Source organism: Hipposideros armiger, unplaced genomic scaffold (genome assembly GCF_001890085.2).
Source record: "Hipposideros armiger isolate ML-2016 unplaced genomic scaffold, ASM189008v1 scaffold_143, whole genome shotgun sequence".
Classification (NCBI taxonomy): domain Eukaryota; kingdom Metazoa; phylum Chordata; class Mammalia; order Chiroptera; family Hipposideridae; genus Hipposideros; species Hipposideros armiger.
The window spans coordinates 2,182,810-2,189,774 of record NW_017731493.1 but is presented as its reverse complement, the minus strand read 5'-3'; positions in this window follow the sequence as shown (position 1 = coordinate 2,189,774).

The window sequence follows — 6,965 nt, the reverse complement described above, 5'->3', positions numbered from 1 at the left end:
GGACGGAGATAGTCTCAGAGACACATTTTTTAGAATTAGTTTCAGCTGTACAACACAGTGCAATAGTTATACTTTTTACCCCTCGAAGTGACAACTCCCCTCCCACAATCCGCCGCCCTATTTCCCCCCAATATCATACGTATCTATTACAATTCCCTTGATTCCACTCCCAAACTATACTCCACGTCCCATGACTATATATGTGTGTATATATATATTCAATTATAGTTGACATACAATATTATACAACATCAGCTTCAGGTGTACAGTGCAGTGATCAAGCCTCTTCCCCATCCATGATGCAAGACATGTGACCACCTGACACCCAGAGAGCAAGTCGGTTTGCTGGCTCCACTGTTTCTCCAGATGCCCCCAGTACATATATTAAAAAAGGAAAAAAAACTATATTAAAATTATGCTGATAGTAACCACTTTTAGCACCTCTTGCAATTAAATTGCAGAAGTCAAACGTGACTTGTATTCATCTTTTGTTATCAGTATATATTGAGTATTACAATTTTAATAGTTTTTTCCTTTCTTAAAATGTGTACACATTTTTTGGCACCCTCTGTATATTGCTGAGTCAATAAAACAAAGTTAACCCTATACATCAAAACCCCCAAATAAATACATTTTGCTATGTAATAATTCAATATTGCTCCAAATAAAAATCAGCTGAAAAGTCTCCCAGTCTAGGGATAACCCCACAAGAGGGAGATCATGTTAAGTTTCATCTCCTATGTCTTAACAATTTGCAATGGCTTCCTGAATCTCTGTGTGGAGAAGAAATCTGAGGTGATATTTAGAGTCAGCAGGAAGTAGCTTTGGGATCCATTAGGGATGAAGTCCATGGCATGGGAGAGGAAAATGGCAGTTCATGTGCCATGTGTTGGCAAGAGCTGCCACAAATATTAGCAGAGTAGTTTGTAATTTGGGATGCTACTGCTCAAAATTGCCTTCTACATTCAACATTTTTTCCATTAATCTCATTTTGGGGACTTCATGTTTCCTAAGCTTGCCTGATCATAACAATCATCTAAGTTAATAATTTAAAAATATTATTTCCTGAGTCTTTTATCTGGAGATTCAGGAGGTAAGAGTGGGAGGCCAGGAATTTTATGATCTGGCAAGTTTGAGAATATTTGACTTGCTTTTGTATTCAGAAAGTCCTTGTGAAGGACAAACATTAACTTATTAAGCAGTAATAACTGAAGACATACTCTTTCTGGTAGAGATTTGAGTGCATATAGGCCAGGGGCAAGCAGATCAATTGGACGGTGACTGATGGGTGATCAGAGAATTTCAGAGCATGTGATAGCTGACCTACCTCACCTGACTCTGTCCAACTTGCTGACTTCATCTCATTCTGCTCTTCTTCTCACTCACTCTACTCCAGCCACACTGTCTTTCTGTTGCTCTAACAAGTGTGTGCTCCCACTTCAAACCCTTTGCCCTCATTGTTCCCCTGCATGGGATGTCATTCCTGGAGACCTTCACAGGACCGGCGTTTCTCATCCTAACTTAAGTAGTAGAGCTGTTAAGGCAGCGGTTCTCAACCTGTGGGTCGCGACCCCTTTGGGGGTCAAATGACCCTTTCACAGGGGTCACCTAAGACCATCGGAAAACAAAAAGATATTTACATTACGATTCATAACAGTAGCAAAATTAGTTATAGAGTAGCAATGAAAATAATTTTATGGTTTGGGGTCACCACAACATGAGGAAGTGTATTAAGGGGTCGTGGCATTAGGAAGGTTGAGAACTGCTGTATTAAGTGAAAGAGCCAAATGGAAAGCAGAAAGTAAGAAGAAAAGCACAGTTTTAAGTCTGTGAAGCAGACACCACTCATTGCTTGTCTGACAACCAGAGACTCTTTAATGATGTAAAAGAATAGCTCTCTTACCTAGCTCTATGAGAGTTATGCCAGTTGTTGCCCGGCATCTGCAATGAAATCAGGGTAAAGAAAATAATGCTTTTCCTAGAAAAGAAAGCAATAGAATGACAAGTATAAAGAGAGAAGAAGAAAGTCACTAGTTGCATAACAATTAAATCTGGGTAAAATGTGTTATTGAAAACCATTCAATCACTGCCTTATCTTCTCCGATTCTTGCAGGGTACTCATAATCATCTGACTGCATCTTTGAAATAGCATTAGGATTTGGGAAGCATCTTAATAAACACTAACTGAAGCAACTCTGAGGAAAACATCATTAATCATGTTCTCTGATAAGAGATATTGTCAGCATTACATTTAGAAATGTATACTCAAACTGAATTCCAGTAAACATCTTTTGCGTGTGTTAGGATTTAGGACGATGAAGCTTTCTTTGCTTACTATAATTCTAAAAATTATATTATATAGGCTTAATTTCTCAAAAAGGAACTCACCTAGACACATTTGATCTCCCAGTTGCAAACTCTTTCCAGTCCAGTTCACTTTGCACAATGCTGCTGCATTCTCTTCAGAAAGTACTATGTTCATTGCATGAGCCATTTACTGAAAATGCTACCATAGCTCTCCACTGTTTTTTCAAATGAATAGAAAATCCTTAGGTTGGTTTTTAAGACACCTACTTAGCTACTGCTAGGTTTACCCATCATGTAAGGTTTATATCAATTTTAAAAAAATCAACCAAAGCATAATAACTGACTGCTTAGGATATATTAAATGTTATATAAGGCAACTTGAAGATACCAAAAAAATACATGAAATATTTCCAGTCCTTTAAGGACCATTCAAGCTAATCTCGTAAGAGAAGGCAACATTGCAAAGAATGATGCAGACAGCAGGAGTTTACAGAAGACAGACAAAGAGATCAAATATCAAGAAAGAAATGGGCCTTGACAAAAAGTAAGATTTAGCCAAGTAGTGGATAACAGAGAGGCTATTAGAGGTTAGGTGAATGTGTGTAAAGAAATGATGGCAGATATTTGCAAGTATTTTCTGGGGCAATGAATAGACCAATAAAAATGGAATAGAAAGTTTATATTGGGAGTAGTGGACCAGATATTGATGGTCACACATCTAAATGAAGGATGGATTTTTCTGTAAACAAAACAACCATTGAAATTTTTGATTATGGGATTTTTGATTATGTGACATTCTAGGAAAATAAGTCTGGCAGAATTGTAGAGGGAATCTGTGTAGGAGGATATTTGGGTAAGCAAGTGCTTACCTCACACATTAGAGATATGAAGGGCAGAGCCCTCTACCCTTCAGATTTGACCACAGTGGCTGAGAATGAGCTTTGTCAGTTGGAGGGTGGAAGAAAGTTGAGAAGAGCCAAGGTTTGGGGGAAAAGCTCCCTTATTATAGTGTCATAAAAAGTCAAGTGAAGGGGGTAGTGTGATTAGAAAGTAGTTATTAATCTTGTCATGGTTTTCAAAATGGTCAAGAAGAATAAGGAAGGCCAACAGAAACAAATAAACAGGTAGATACCTACCCTGAAGGGAAACCATCAAAGGATCACAGAAGTAAATAATTTCTAGGTGATGTAAAGTATGTGGAAACCAATGCCAAAGTCCTAATAGGGCTGAATAATTGGAAATTCATAGAAATAAAAGATAGGATATCCAAATAAGGCTGTTTTGTAGCAAATTTCTAGAAAACTTCTCAAAGAGGCATCAGGTATTGCAAAAAGAAATGGTCTATAAGCAACTGGTTGAACTGAATTAATTTAATGACTATATTAAAGAGCAGTGAAATAGTTGTGACTGTATTCAACTTTTTGACCAGTGGACTTCAGAATTTTGCCAAAGGAGAAATTTGAGAGTACAGTTCTTGGAAGGGAGAGAGGAGAATTCAGGGTGGGCTTTCAGGTTTGAAAGTAAGTATCTCAAGTAAGTTATGGTCATCCCAACATCTAGGAAATTCTTGCATCCAGAAGTCAAAATATCCACAAGATATGTTGTAGAATCCCAGAAACCATGTCTCAATCTTATCTTTTATGAATTCTGAGTTTTACATCCATCATAAGAAGGCTTTTTCTGTTACAAGAGTATAAAAGTTATTTCACATTTTCTTCCAGTGCTTAGAGTTCTGTTCTTTATGACCATTACTTCTAGATTGTATTTTTTTTGCATCATTTAAGGATGAGAAAAAATTGTTTCCCCAATCAATAGTCAGTTATCTAGCTGATTGATCAGTACGTTATTTACATAATGACAGGATGTATCAGTTTTATCAAATATATGCATACTTGATTATATGCCACTTTGGCAGAATTAATTCCCTTTATTTCCTGTCTTCAGCCTCTAAGAACACTTGTGAGCGCTCAGCCAATGGAAGCCAATGGTATGTACTGTGACCAACTGTATAAAACAGTTCCCGGCCAATAAGTTTTTAGCTGGGGCTAACTATAGCGTTTAGCTGGGGAATCTGCTACTTGGCTAACCGTGGGTTGAATAGATTGTGCAGTGTGGGTTGTTTAAGATTCTATGGCCTCTCTTTCATTTATTTTGTATACTGGAGAACAGTTTCTCCAATAATGGCTGAGTAAATGAGTGGAAATAATAATATTGGATATGCTTCATATAAACAAAGTAATGGTGTTATAATGGGTCTTGAAGAAGATGTTTTGAAGAGGCTGGAGGTGCTTTCTAATCAAGAAAGCAGAAAGTTAAGACCCTCAAGAAGCTAGATAATGATAAGTGACAACTAACATTAAGAAGACCATCATAAGCATCGCTATGATCTGGACTGACCATACAATTATAGAAAGGTACTTAGGAAAAAACTATGGCAAGAGTCTCATGCCCACTTCAGAGAATCTGAGTACATTGCAGGAGTGGTTGCCAAGGCAGGATATCAGGGAAACATCTCCATAGGGACTGGGTAATAGTGATTCTCCTATAGAATTGATTCAGTTATACTCCTTTTTCCAGTAACACAGACCCTCCATTAAATAGGGTGTGTGCACTAAATTCCCGTAAGTATATATGGGCCTGTTTCAGGAATATAAATTCTGCAATATTAATTTATGTGTCCATCCCTGCATCAATACAACAGTTTTAATTACTGTAGCTTTAGAATGTTTTAATATATTGTAGTACAAAAGCATTTTCAGAAAGAGCTTGAATATTTTTGTGTATTTTTCCAGATGAACTTTAAGAAAAGCTTGACAAGTTCTCTTTTTAAAAACTCCTTTGTGAGTTTTCATTGGGTTTAATACTGACTAGATGATTTGGGGAAACTCTTATATACTTCTTCTCCAGGTTCATAATGTATTTATTCTGGTAGATTTTATATTCATTAATAAAAATTTTTAATATAAGCCCTACAATTTTAGAGTTTATTACTCTTTTTTCTTTTTTTGTAAATTTTATTCCTCTAGTTATGGGAACATTTTTTCAATTTTATTTTTAAATTATGTTTTGTTGGCTTTTAGGAAAAGCAATTATTTTATATATCTCAGGTGCAATCCCATTACTGACCTCTTATAGGAATAGGTAGATTTCTTTTGATTGTTTGATTTTTTTGTTTTAACAATCATGACATCGAAAATAATGACAGTTTTGCCTCTTTTTTTCCCAGTATTGCTGTCTTCTTTTTCTTGCCCTATTCCACAGGCTTAGAAATTTGTCTGATTTTAATGGGATTGTTTTCAATATTTCATCATCAAGTATATTTTTGTATGTCTCTAGTAAATTTTCTTTATCAGGTCAAGCAAGCTTCATTCTATTTCTATTTTACTGAGAGTTTTATTTTTTCACAATGTCAAGATGACTAGAAAATCTACTATGTATGGTCTACATAAATTCTTTTAAAAATTTTATGAAGGCTTTTTGTGACTTATATTTTTTTATATTTATAAACATTTCATTCATGGCTGGGAAAAGGTGAATTATTTAATTTCCACATATAATTATTACATTGTGATCCCAGTTATTTAAACCCTATAACATTTTTTCTTGACTTTGATTTATCAGAGAATTTATTAAATTTTCCCTTTATTAATATAGATTATACATTTCTCCTTCTCACTGTTTTGTTTTTTTTGTTTACATTTTAATGTTGAGTTGTTAGGTGCATAAAGATTCACTATGATTGTAATAATTAGGGGGTTTAATCAACAAAACACATTCCACTTTTATTGGGTCATCAGAAAAGTTATGATGCATGTTTGCAACAGATGGCACTAGTTCATTTTTGGAAGTACTAGAGCATTTGCATCTATATTATTGCCATGTCATTTGACAGTTGACAGTTCTAGCTTCATTCTAAAAAAAAGTGAGCAATTTGATTGAGTTTTGGAGATTTTACTACAAGTTGAAGATGGAAGACCAAACTGTGCATTTTTGCCATATTTTACTGTTTTACTTCCATAAAGGGAAGAATGCGCATTAAACTTGTGAAAAGTTGCATAAAGTTTACGGTGACAATGCTCTACAAGAACATCAGTGCCAACGATGGTTCATGAAATTCCGTGCTGGTGATTTTGATCTCAACAAAGCTCCTCGGTCAGGAAGGCCCACCAAGGCTGATGACGACAAAATAAAGGCATTGATTGAGTCAAACCCATGTTACACGACATGAGAGATTGCAGGAACATTGAACATCCATCATTCAAGCATTCACGACCACCTGAAGAAGCTGGGATACATAAGCAAGCTCGATATTTGGGTTCTGCATGAACTCAAAGAAGTTCATTTGACGGCGTGTATAAACATCTGCAATATACTCATTAAACGTGAGGAAAACAGTCCTTTTTTGAAGCAACTGATAACTGATGATGAGAAGTAGATTGTTTACAACAATGTGGTGCACAAACAGTCTTGGTCCCAACGTGATGATTCACCTCAAACGACATAAAAAGAGCAGACATTCAGCCGAGGAAGGTTATGCTCACAGTGTGGTGGGATTTTAAAGGTGTCGTGTTTTTCGAGCTCCTACCAAGGAACCAAACAATCAATTCGAATGTGTACTGTCGGCAATTGCACAGTTTGAACGAATCCATCATCCTGAA